The sequence below is a fragment of the Anguilla anguilla genome, chromosome 4, assembly GCF_013347855.1.
Source record: "Anguilla anguilla isolate fAngAng1 chromosome 4, fAngAng1.pri, whole genome shotgun sequence".
NCBI lineage: Eukaryota > Metazoa > Chordata > Actinopteri > Anguilliformes > Anguillidae > Anguilla > Anguilla anguilla.
The window spans coordinates 44,816,512-44,830,086 of record NC_049204.1 but is presented as its reverse complement, the minus strand read 5'-3'; the positions used below and the strand labels follow the sequence as shown (position 1 = coordinate 44,830,086).

Sequence of the window (13,575 nt, the reverse complement as noted above, 5' to 3'; positions counted from 1 at the left end):
TTACACTCAAATACACTTTCAGGAGGTTAAGGACACTCGCTGGCTGTCACAGCATCAGGCCATCGTCAACCTGCAGCGGAACCTGAGCGCAGTGTTGGCAGCATTGGCTGAGGAGGTAGAGGTAAACCGGTGCCCAGCAGCCAAGGGTTTCTACTCCTTCTGTGCCACATATCGGTTTGTGGCCTCAGTATACCTGCAGGCTGATGTGTTGCCCCACCTGAACAGACTGTTGAAGGTATTCCAGAAGGAACAGGTCAACTTTCTGGCCATTGAACAACAGGTCTGTCAACTTTCATTAACATAATGCAGTCACCATTAGAAACCATAAAAAAACACTTAAAACCACACAAATCACACCCAAAATAATTGTGTTTAAGGTCCCTGTCACAGTGGCTCTCTCAGAGCCATAAAAGACGCTGGTGATGCCCAGATCCCTGGCTCATTCCTGAGCAGGCTTCACCAAGAACTTGATGATCCCAGTGGTCTGGGTTCTTTCCAAATCAAGGATGAAGAGGTGAGGGAGAGGAGAGGACGAGACCAGGGGGTGATGAATAGGGAGCAGCTCTGGCAAAGGTTCAGGGGACATGTAAATGTATTTTCCATTTTAGAACAACTACTAACCTAACACGTTGCTCTATTAATGCATTTGTCGATGACCTAAGTAGTGACATATACAGGTAGGTGTTAAAGCACCTACCTGTATGTGTTAAAGCACCTATACAGCTTTAACACCTACCTGTATATGTCAATCAATCAACAATTTTATTTGTATAGCGCTTTTAACCAAGCAGCTTTGTCACAAAGCAGCTTTACAGAGAACCAGCCCCCAAAGAGTAAGCCTAAGGCAACAGTGGCAAGGAAAGACTCCCTGACTGATAACAGGAAGAAACCATGAGCAGAACTGGACTCAGAGGGGGAACCCATCTGCCGTGGGCAGGCACCGTTATGTTATGGAAAATCAACATTGGCAAGAGGCGGGGGTGCCCAGCTGGTCTAGCTGGTCTAGGGCTGGGGCTCCGGGCCAGGGGGTGGTGCTCAGCAAACTTGGGCTAGAGCTCCAGGCAGGTGCCCAGAGCCGAGGAAGATGAGAAAAAAACATAGGGGGGGTTCAAATGGTAGATTAGCAAGCAGACCAGAAGAGACAGAGGTGCCTGCATGCGATAAGGAAAACCCCGGCAGAATAAGGCTATGGCAGCATAGCTAAGGGAAACAAAGGCAGGGGCCAACACAGCCATGAGGGCAGGTTTGAGACAGTCATCACCAGACCATGACCGGTTCAGCTTAACACAGCACTACCAATGATGATCCAGTGACAGCACTAACCGCTCAGTCCACCAGAGCTATGCCCACCACCCACTCCTGCCCCTCAAATATAAGAGAGACTAAGAAGATATGTTTTGAGCCTAGCTTTAAATAAGGTGATAGTGTCTGCGCCCCGAACATGGGCAGGCAATTTGTTCCACAGGAGGGGAGCACGATAGGAGAAGGCTCTACCACCTATGGTACTTTTAGCTATTCTAGGAATAACAAGGAGGCCTGCACCCTGCGAACGGAGCGTTCGTGAGGGAATAGAAGGAAGAAGTAAATCATTTAAGTACAAAGGGACAAGCTCATGTAAGGCTTTAAAGGTAAGAATAGTATCTTATATTTTGAATTGAACTGGCAACCAGTGAGGTGATGCTAACACTGGGCTGATGTGCTTGAATCTCCTTGTTCTAGTGAGAATACGAGCTGCTGAATTTTGAATTAGCCGGAGCCCTTTCAGAGAGGAATTTGCACATCCAGACAAAAGAGCATTGCAGTAATCTAATCTTGAAGTAACAAAAGCATGAACTAGCTTTTCTGCATCATGTAAGGACAGTATTTTCCAAATTTTTGAGATATTTCTCAAGTGATAAAAAGAAACCCTAAAGATGATTTTAATGTGTATATCAAATGCAAGATCTGGATCAAAGGTAACACCAAGATCTTTGATAACAGCAATTGAATTCATGGAGACTCCATCAATGTTAAGCATATAGTCAGATAGTTTGTATCTCAGGGACTTGGGCCCCACTACCATTATCTCGGTCTTATGGGAGTTTAGCAAGAGAAAATTTTGGGTCATCCATTCCTTTATGTCTATAAGAGAGGCTTTGATCTTTGACAGCTGGACAACTTCACCAGGCTTAACTGATAGATACAACTGGGTGTCATCTGTATAGCAGTGGAAATTAATGCGAATAACTTGTCCCAGGGGGAGCATATGAAGAGAGAAGAGGGCCCAAGGCCCAAGTACAGATCCTTGTGGTACTCCATATCTAACCCTGGATTGATAAGAGGAATCATTATTAAAATGCACAAACTGATATTGTGCTGATAGGTATGATCTGAACCAAGAGAGTGCCTGTCCACGGAGGCCTACAAGATTTTCAAGTCTATCCAGAAGGATGAGGTGATCAACTGTGTCAAATGCTGCACTTAAGTCTAAAAGCACAAGTACAGAGATGCAGCCATTGTCGGAAGCGAGGAGTAGGTCATTCAGTACTTTGACCAGGGCTATTTCAGTGCTGTGAGAGGGTCTAAAACCAGATTGAAAAACTTCCAATATATGATTGGAGAGCAAAAATGAACTAAGTTGTTTTGAAATGGCCTTTTCTAATATTTTAGAAAGAAACAGGAGGTTCGAAATAGGCCTATAGTTAGACAGATCATTCACATCCAAGTTTGGCTTCTTAAGAAGGGGTTTGATGACTGCATTTTTAAGAGTCTGTGGTATGTGTCCAGATGCTAAAGACAAATTGACAGTATGTAATATTGGTGTTCCAATCACTGGTAATATCTCCCTGAAAAGCTTCATAGGGATAGGGTCTAGAAGACAAGTAGAAGATTTTGAGGAATTAACTATGGCATTAAACTCTATGAGATCTATTGGAGCAAAAGAGTTCAGATAGGCCGCCCGTCTTTCTGAAGATTCTTCTGAAGATTCTGCATCCATGCGTTGAGTGGATGGAAGGGCAGACCCTATATGAGGGGTGGTAGGAGAACTTTGAGTCTTGTCCCTGATTTTTATAATTTTGCCATCAAAGAAATTCATAAAGTCATGGCTACTAAATGATATTGAGACACATGGATCAACTTGATTCTTGGTCAGTCTGGCAGCAGTGTTAAACAGGTGCCTAGGATTGTTTCTATTTTCATCTATTAAAGTAGAGAAGTATGAGGAACGTGCTGTGGAGAGGGCATGTTTATAAGTTAGTAGACTGTCTTTCCAGTCCTGGAGGAATACCTGCAATTTAGTAGAATGCCATTTGCGCTCAAGTTGGCGTGAAGCTTGTTTCAGAGCAGGAGTATGGTCATTATACCAGGGTGCTAATTTCTTATAGCGGACTTTCCTCTTCTTAAGAGGTGCGATAGTATCCAGGGTTCTGGAAAGTACGTAATTTATGTCGTCTGTCAGCTGATCGATTGAGCTAATGCTTGCATTTTTGTATGCGTTTGGGTGGGAGCCAAGAAAATCTCCACAGTGCACAAATGAGCCTGGGAGCTCATTAATAAAAGCATTTGCAGTCCTGGAGGAAAGCATACGGCTAAGGTAGAATGAAGGATCTGGTGACACATGACAGACTTGTGAAAGTTGGAAAGTAATTAAATAATCGTCTGATAGCACAGGGTTTTTAGGCATAACTGCTATATTTGCTATTTCTGTATCATAAGTTAAGACCAGATCAAGAGTATAGTTATACGAATGTGTGGACTGATGTATATGTTGATTGAAGCCCATAGATTCAATGATAGACAAGGATGCTGATCTGAGAGGATCGCCTTCACTATCCATGTGACTATTGAAGTCCCCTACAATTACTACTTTATCTGAATTAACAACCAGGCTGGAAAGGAAATCAGCAAACTCAAGTAAAAAGCCACTGTATGGCCCTGGTGGCCTGTATACAATTACAAGGAAAAAACTGACTGCTTATTTTGTCCGGATGTGCAAAACTGAGAACAAGCACTTCAAAAAAAGTTACATTTGAAGCCGGATTTCAAAGTAGCAAAAAGATTAGAATTATATACAGCAGCAACACCACCGCCACGATCCGTCAGACGGGGAACGTGAGTATAGCTGTAGCCAGGAGGGGTGGATTCATTTAAGGCAATATATTCATCAGTTTTAAGCCAAGTTTCAGTTACGCATAAGATTTCAACTTGGTGATCAGTAATTCATTAATTTACAAGAGTTGCCTTAGGGGCTAGTGATCTGATATTAATTAATCCAATTTTTAGCTGAGTTTTTTGTCAGCCGCATTATTAGTAGAATAACGTGGTCTGGTTTTTTGCAGATTAGCCATACAAACACCCCTAATGGGCTTCTTAGCAAGGCTAAATTCTGGTCGAGGTTACAGACACTATCTCAATAGCATGTAACCTGGGCAGCAGTTTTTGGGAATAAGCAGAAATCTGTGTAAGACAGTAGGTCTGTTGCCTGGCCTTGGTTCTGGTGTATCAGGAAATGGAATTTCTAAGATTACACGATAAATTACTAGAGATAAGAATAGCACCCTCCCACGAGGGGTGAATACCATCTCTTTTCAAAAGACCAGGCCTCCCCCAGAAAGTATTCCAGTGGTCTATAAAACCAACACCATTTGCAGGACACCAAACAGACAACCAGCGATTTAGTGATGCCAATCTGCTGTAGATTTTGTCACCACGCCTTGAGGGAATGGGGCCAGAGCAAATAACTGACCCAGATATCTGTTTCGCCAATTCACATACCGATTTAAAATTATCTTTGGTGATCTCCGATTGCTTCAATCGGATATCGTTAGCGCCAACATGAATAACAATTTTAGAAAACTTAAGTTTAGCCTTAGCCAGCACTTTTAAATTTGTCGCTCTAGCCCCGGGAATGCATTGTACTGTGGTCGCTGGCAGTGGCAGCTGGTGATAAAAATTTTGGGGGGGGGGGCGCAGTTTTGGGGGGGACAAACAAACTAAAGCAGCACTTCATAGCTCAGCAAATAAAATTTAATAAATAAATCTAAAAACAACACAACACACTAATGTTGCCTAAACACTGGCCAGTAGCACTACTTGAACATATTTTGCCCTCCTTAATAATATAAAATAATATGTAGAGATTACAAAATGCCCATTTCACCTACATCACCTAAAGTTACCAACAGGCAACAGCTCAATTTCTAAATATGGAACTACTAATCATTTTTACTGCCACTGTTACATTCTATGAAGTCATAAAAAAGTAGGAAAATATTAGCTAACTCCAATGTCATTTATAGAGCCTTCTGCTGCCATCTGCTGGACAAAATGTGAATGTGAATTCTGAAGTTTAAAGGAGGCAACAAAATTCACTATCCCACGGAATATCCCGGGATTATCGGAGCTCTCACTCTCATCGTGGCCACGCAAAGCCAACTCAAAGGCTCCACAAAATTTAACACAGTCTATTATTCTGGACAGGATGTGTCGATTTTGTCATCTCTTCGTTGTGCCTTCCAATGCCAATCCTGTAGTTCAGCAGTGCTAAACCTGCCAAAAAAATTTAGTCTCATACTATTGTCTAGAGGGCTGCGGCTACTTTCGTGCTGTTTGCATTTTTCAGAAAGATGTTATAGGTCTTGTACCCCCGTCGTTGTCCACAACGCTTAGGTGCCGACACTTTGAAATAGCAAACAGGGAAAGCAATAAAAGGCATTACTTACACCACATCCAGCGAGCCAACTCCGTTTGTCATAACAAGAGCCCGTTCCGGGTGTATGCTCGTCCTCGATCACTTGCCTGCTGCTGAATTTGTAAAATGGGTCGGTCCAGTCTAAGCTCCTTTATCTTCTTTTTTCTTCCATTGAACGCCTTGTGAAAGGGCATTTTTGTAAGGAAATAACCACATTTTCTTTTATTTCCGTGGTTCTACTTGAAGTTGCCATCTCCTGAAAGTACCCGTCAGCTAGCTAAGGAGCAGGAGTGACAGTCGCAGTTATATTAATGACGGGCGTGAACATGAAAGATAGCGTTGAGAATTGTCCAATCACATTAGATCAAAAAACATAAAAACAATACCAATTCGCTGCCAATAAAAGTAGGAGTGTCTGGAGCTGCGCCCTGTGGAAAATCTGAAGCAACCATTTAGAGAGCAGCCTCAGATCACCTGCTTGCCAAAAGTTGAAAGACTTACATACACACTCATTTGGCCGGCGCCCTTCACCTAGGAAGTAGGCTAAAATCACACAGAAATTAACCAAATACAATTTGATTTTGGAACCACTTTTTAATTAATGCTGGCAGGCGCTGACAGACTGCCAGGGGCATTGTACGACAAAACAATTTTTATTTTATAATTATTTTGCATTTAGTGGGGCGGCGCCCCAGCGCCCCGCATTATAGAACCGCCACTGGTCGCTGGAGTCGCTAAATTCACGTTTCTTAAAATAGAGTCGCCAATTACCAGAGTTATTTCAACAGTTTTCACAGCTGGTGTGTGCTGAGGGGGGAGAACCTGTTTGAAACGTGAATAGGATGTTGAAGCACTGGTGGCTTAAATTTTCGACTACGTTCCCGAACTGTAATCCACCCGCCTTCCTGCAAAGGCTCAGCCGGGGTACATCCGGAACCGAGAAGGATTCTATAAACTATCTCGAATTTCATGTAAGGTACAGATGCGAGTTTCCAATTCAGCAATCTTCTCCGTAAGCCTAGCATTTAACCTACACTTATCACAGGTAAAACTATCGTTAACGGCAGAGAAAGAGTAACTAAACATATCGCACACAGAGCAGGAGACAGCCCAAGAGGGAGAGAGAGGTTGAGAAAGAGAGGATACCGGAGGGCAGAAAACAGCCATTAGACCTTGTAAATTACTTACGTTTTATCTGGCTGATAAAATAAACAAATAATAAACACGGTGCTCACGGATATCAATCCTCATCACCTTTCAACTTAGTTGTAATATGGGGGTTTTGTTTGAACAAAAAGCCCAAAACAACATCAAATATACACTTGAAAGCACAATATAATCTTGTAACAAACTTTTTCAAACACTCGTCACTCTTTCCACTCTTATGTCACTACTTAAGTCATGGATCCCTACATTGATGGCCTCCATGACAGCCTAGACAGAAGGTTCCTGCACTTGCCTGTTCTGGGGGTCTTCAGTGTGCTGAAACCTGGAGCTGCCAGTAAGGATGATGAGACCAATGCGGGCAAGCTCAGCATCCTCACAGAGCAGTTCCTGCAGGAGTCCGAGGCCACTGTCCTACAGGAGTGGACCTCCTACAAGCAGCACGTCCTGCTTAGGGCATTCCAGGTATCTACTACCACACAACTTATTATGAAGATCCAGGAGGAGGACTGGGAAGTTTTGGACTAATGTTTGTATAAAAATCTTTTATGTTTTCAGGGTATGGAGCAGCTCTCCATCATGGTTGCCCAGTAGGAGGAGTGGGGACAGCTCTATCCCTGCCTTAGTCAGTTGGGAGCGATTGCCCTAACAGTCCCCATCTCCTCTGTCAACTGCGAAAGTGACTTTTCAACAATGAAAAGAGTAAGAATTTAAATAGCCTTAAAACTGATCTAAAAATGTAATCCCCATTGTCCCTCCACAAGTTCATATTGTTCTTTTAAAATTTCAGATCAAGACAGACCTGAGGAACAGGCTGCAGGGGGAGCATCTGGCTGCATGCATGCGGTTAAGCATCAATGGGCCACCACCTAGAGACATTCCATACAGAAGAGCACTAGAGATCTTTTACGAGAAGTCGAGGAGGTTTAAATGCATGGACAAAGCATGTAAACTCTGTCATTGAGTGTGAGAGAGACAGAGAGAGAGGGCTTTGAATGTGGACCCAGTTCAAATTATATGATTGTTAAATAAAAAGATAAAACATTCTAACTAAGTACTGTTTTGTCATGGTAATTGAGTTAATTTAGCAGAAGAATGTCCCTTTTAAAGTGAAGTGTGTAACTTTTCTTGAGTATCAATTTTGGTTATATAGTCCTATATTCTTGAAGAGTAGAACTTCTAGATGGCCTATTTTGCTTCAATGTTTACAAACAATACAAAGGTAAACAAACCTTTTATGGTTTAAAAGTACATCTAAAACTACTTTTTAGCTCTTGCAAACTGTTATTCCTTGTATCAAGAGCTAGTAAAAAAAAAACCTTTAAGAAGTCACAAGAGTTAATGTTTTCATAGCCTTAAACTTTTTTGCCTTCGCTACACCGCGCTACCCCCCCCCCCCCCCCCCGCCCCCGCCCCCCGCCCCCGCCCCCACTCCCCGTTTATGTGTGCTTGAATGGGTAACAATGAGGAAAAGTGTTCATATTTCTCCAAAATAACGAATAAATTCATTTAAAATGATATTTTAGCTTTAAATTCCTCTACTTATACATTTTAAGAACTAGACCTCCTTTTCATGTGTTAGAGGTAATGATAGGCTTATGATGCTGGGCTCTTCTACACTACAGTCAAGGTAGAACAATATGAGCTGGTAGCGCTAATTTTTAAATTAGTCTGACAATTATGCACAGGTGCCGGGTAAGTGATCCTGGGGCGGTAGGTCTATTTGTCAGAACACCAAAGTCTAACTATCAGTAAATTATCTCAGGTTTTTTTATATTGTTTTTCTGAGATTACCATCAGTTTTACCTTTGCTTATTTGCATTGCACATCTGTAGAATGAACTTCAACTGGTTTCTGGAATATCTTGTTATGTGGAAGTTCAAATGCACAAACCATTTATCCGTAGGTAATTGTGACTACAGAGTGGGGCTCAAATTTCTGCTGTTCCCTTCTTCATCACGCAAATTATGATCATTAGCAAGGGAAAGCGAGAGAAACTGCCCATAAGAAACACTTCATTATACCCAAGTTTTATAACATGACATATATAGCAACTTGTAATGTATTAATATGTACGATGTCATGTTAATCATTTAGAATTGTATGCTGATTCACATTACTTCAATGTGATTGGCTGTCATCTTACAATCTTTGATCACCATCTTTGATCATATAAACTTTAACTTAGGGTGTTCCAAATGTTGTTCCAAATTTCAAGTCAATCAGACATATACTACGTATTTCACAAGAAAAAGAAAAATACTGTCTGCAGACGGAAAAAATAGGAAACCGAGGCAAAAATCATTATTCAACTCATGTGCAGACAGTGCTCAAGTGAATCAGAGGAAGAAAGTAAGCCAAAGGCAAATATTTCAGTATCTAGCTATTATCAGTGCAGTATTGTTTTTAAAATGGATAAAGGGCCATAAATGCTCAATATTAAATCTGCCGTGGCAGGCATATTTTTAAGGTATCATCACGTTTTTTTGTTTTTTTTTGGAACATTGTGCCCTTCTATTCAAAATATGTTTCAAGACAATAACTTGGAATAAATCAAATTGTTTGGCTCGCTATTCAGCTGTATTTTGACATTGCAACTTCTGCTTTGTAATTTAATTAGAGAATCAAGCTTGCAAGTCAAGTTTCGTGCTGATCAGACTTACAAATTATTAAGATTCATAGTGTTTTTCCAAGAAATGGGTGTAAAGTCTAACATGGTATAGGTTCATTAAATGCATTTATATTTTGTTCATTGTTAGAAGTGAACTCAGTATGAAAACGTTTCATGTCTCTATATCATAAGAACAGATATAGTGTGTCAAAGTGAATTCTGGGGATCAGGATAGAGATCCCTTGCAGCTTGTTGTGGCCAAATTTGTTATATGGGTGTGGCTGGGGATTCAACCATTCTGTCAAATTTTAGCATTGTGTGAATGAATGTTTGGGAGAGTTATAGAAAATTTTGTGGAAAAAAAAAACAGTACCAATAAGGTTCCATAAAAAAAAAATGTAATGGTAGGCTAGTGCCCCAGGCTTTGGAGCCTAGTTCTCTAATCACACATTGGCTAGGTCTCGTAGTAAAATGTACCTGTTGGAATTATTTTCCCTCTTCCTCTATTGTTGCATATTCATCACACTTAACGGTCTCCGATCTTTAGACAAAGAGAAACTGAGTAAACACAGAACACATTTTTTTAAAAATAATTTCATTTATTTAATGAAAAAAGTTATCAAATACCCATATCACTCATGTGAAAAAGTTGCCTCCTTAGTAACTCAATCAACCAGTTAGCTAAATTTAATTGAAAATCAGATTCAACTGATTGAGCACAGCAAGGCTTGATTACATCCAGCCCTGTTGAATCTAAACCTCACTCATATTGAATCTCATCATCAGAGTGAAGCAGTAGCCACAAACTGCTTCACTCACAAGCACACTGCCATGATCAAAGGAAATTTCAGGAGATGAGAAAAAATTTGTTTAAATTTACCAGTCTGGAAAGCGTTACCAAGCCATTTCTAAGGCTCTGGTACTCCACCAAAACATAGTGATAGCCACTATCTCCAAATGGAGAACACATGGAACAGTGGTGAATCTTCCCAGGAGTGGCTGGCCTGCCAAAACATCAATGCTCGTGAAAAAAAAAAAGGAACCTGGATGAGCCCCCAAGCCTTTTGGGATAATGAATGAATCAAAATTGGTACTTTTTTGGATGACACAGGTCCCATTATGGCTGTAGTAAAGCACATACAGCATTTCACAGTAAGAACAACACAACTTGCCATTATTGATGGGACCATGAATTCTGCTCTGTACCACAAAATTCTTAAGAAGAATGTCCGGTCATCTGTCCATGAGCTGAAGCTGAAATGTAATTGGGTTATTCAGCAAGGCAGTGTTCAAAAACACTAAAGCAAGTACACATCTGAATGGCAGAAGAGATCAAATTAAAGTTGGCCTAGTTGGCCTTGGTTCTGGAGTGGCCTAGCCAAAGTCCTGACTTGAACCCAACAGAGATGCTGTGGTAGGACCTGGAACTTGAGGTTCATGCTTGAAAACCTACCGGGTTTGTCTGAATTAAAGCAGTTCTGCAAAGAGAAGTGGGCTAAATCTGTGAAAATTATGTGAAAAGCTGATGTCAAATAATTGTTGCAGTTGCAGTTACTGTTCTTGAAGGTGGTGCAACCAGTAATTAAGTTTAAGAGGGCAATTACTTTTTCACATGGGGATATGGGTGTTTGATTTTTTTAAATTAATGAAATCAGAATTTTTGTTTTGTGTTTACTCAGGTTTCCCTTGTCTAATATTACATTTTGTCTAAAGATCTGAAACCATTCAGTGTGACAAATATGCATTAGTAGAGGAAACCAGAAGGGGGCAAATACTTTTTCACAGCACTGTAGTTAACAGCTGCTTGCCACATATTTTATGTTGGTAGCAGTTATTGGCACCAGAAATTAGGCTAATAACCCAGAGGACTACCACAGAGAATTATGATTTGTCCCTGTCGTGGATCTAATTTTTCTGGGAAATTCTTTATGGGCACTGAACAAGTCAGTTTGACAGCACTGGCAGTACGCCCAATAATATAATGAAACTGCCTAGTTAATTACAGTTTACTCTCGTTTTTGTTGCAATAATGTTGTGAATCCTATTGCTGTACATTGTACATAAATTTTTCTCCATCCAACTAGCTGTCACCATGCAAAACATCTCACCAATACCTGCCATCATTTCATTTTTAGAATTTTATAACAGGGTAGGAAGATTAGTCACTGTGGTAAATAAACTGTCTTGTGACATACAGGGAATCAATTATTTTTAGGGGTTAGAATTATATTTTTACTTTGCTCTTATTATACACAAAGTGCACACAGGCATACCAGCTGAAGGCACCACTGAGTGTAATGAGTCAAAGGTTACCGACAGACATCAAGACAACATCTTCTACAACATGACAATCTCAGCTACACTGATATTGTTTCACCTGATCGTTTATATATACAACTGATCAAACTCCTGAAAGCTTTGCAAAGAAAATGTGCATTCTACAGAGATACCCTGGTTCTGCAATCAGGTTACTGTGGTTCAGTGTTGCCAGGTGTACGATAATTATTGTATTTGTACCATAATTTTACCCTCTGTACGATGTACAATCAATAATGTCAAAAAGTGCCCAAATGTACGATAATTCCGCCAATACACAAAAAAGTGCATGAATTTACAAAATTCCCTGGCTGCTGATTCAGGATCTGGTTTGCCTTTTCACATATACAAATTAAGATAATGAAATCTGATCCTAGATCTGTATTTAGAGGCAAAGTCATTTAAAAACAAAGTCGAGTCTTTCCAGGCAATCATTATGCTTGATGCATGACGTGCGTGCCCCCATGGGAGCGAGCAGCCGCATGGCTGCCGTTCTCCCGCTCATTCTTTCTGATGTAAAATGTAAGCTAGCTTGCTACCTACAAATTACCAGCGATGTTATTTTTTTCATTTATGTAAAAAAACTAGTTAAAAAACTAGCAAAATGTCACTGCCGCTAAGGCAAATTTCTATCAAACTAAAATTCATAACTCCATTTCTAACCCTCATCAACTGTTCTCTATTTTCTCCACTCTCCTCAGCGTGCCACCTCCCCCACCCGTCTTCCTTCACTGCAGATAACTTTGCAGCATTCTTTGACGAGAAGATCGCAGACATCCGCAGCTCCTTTTCCCCCTCTGCACCCTCCGCCCCCTCTGCCCCATTTCTCCACATTTTCTCTCCTCACAGACTCTGAAGTTTCCCAGCTCCTGCTCTCCCACCGCCATACCACCTGCGCCCTTGACCCTATCCCCTCATCTCTCCTCCAGGCAATCACACCAGACATCCTCCCATTTGTCACCTCCCTCGTGAACTCCTCCCTATCTTCTGGATGTTTCCCCTCATACTTCAAAAGGGCCCACATCACCTCGCTGCTGAAGAAGCCCACACTAGATCCCTCAATCATCCAGAACTACCGCCCGGTATCTCTCCTTCCTTTTCTATCCAAAACTCTTGAACGAGCTGCATCTAACCAACTCTCTGCTTTCTTCTCCCAGAATAACCTGCTTGACCCCCACCAGTCCGGCTTCAGGCCTGGTCACTCGACGGTGACTGCACTCCTCTCGGTCAGTGAGTCACTCCATACCGCACGAGCAGCCTTCCTCTCATCTGTCCTGATTCTCCTAGACCTCTCCGCTGCATTCGACACTGTGGAGCACTCCATCCTCCTGTCCTCCCTGGCAGCAACAGGGATCTGCGGCACAGTCCTTGACTGGATTGAGTCCTACCTCTCCGATCGTTCCTTCCAGGTTGCCTGGGCTGGTAAAGTATTGCCGCCCCATCCCCTCGCCACCGGAGTTCCCCAGGGCTCAGTCCTCGGTCCCCTTCTCTTCTCCTTATACACCAGATCCCTTGGCCCTGTAATCTCTGCCCATGGCTTGTCCTATCACTGTTATGCCGACGACACGCAACTCTTTCTCTCCTTCTCCCCATCGGACACACAGGTCCCTGCCCACATCTCCGCTTGCCTGAGGGACATCCAGAGCTGGAAGGACAATCACCACCTGAAGCTCAACCCGAGTAAGACGGAGCTAATCTTTATTCCTGCTCTAACCTCTCCCCTCCTCGATTTTTCCATTTCCCTAGGGGACACCTTAGTGACATCATCACCCTGTGCCAAGAATCTCAGAGTGGTGATGGACAACAGGTTGTC

The 13,575-nt window shown here is 41.9% G+C and overlaps 1 protein-coding gene across 2 annotated transcripts in view; it reads right to left on the bottom strand.

Annotated features, from left to right (window-relative positions):
* The window catches only part of cnksr2a (connector enhancer of kinase suppressor of Ras 2a), a 357,881-nt gene that overhangs the window by 37,500 nt on the left and 306,806 nt on the right, over positions 1–13,575 (bottom strand). The window lies entirely within an intron of this gene.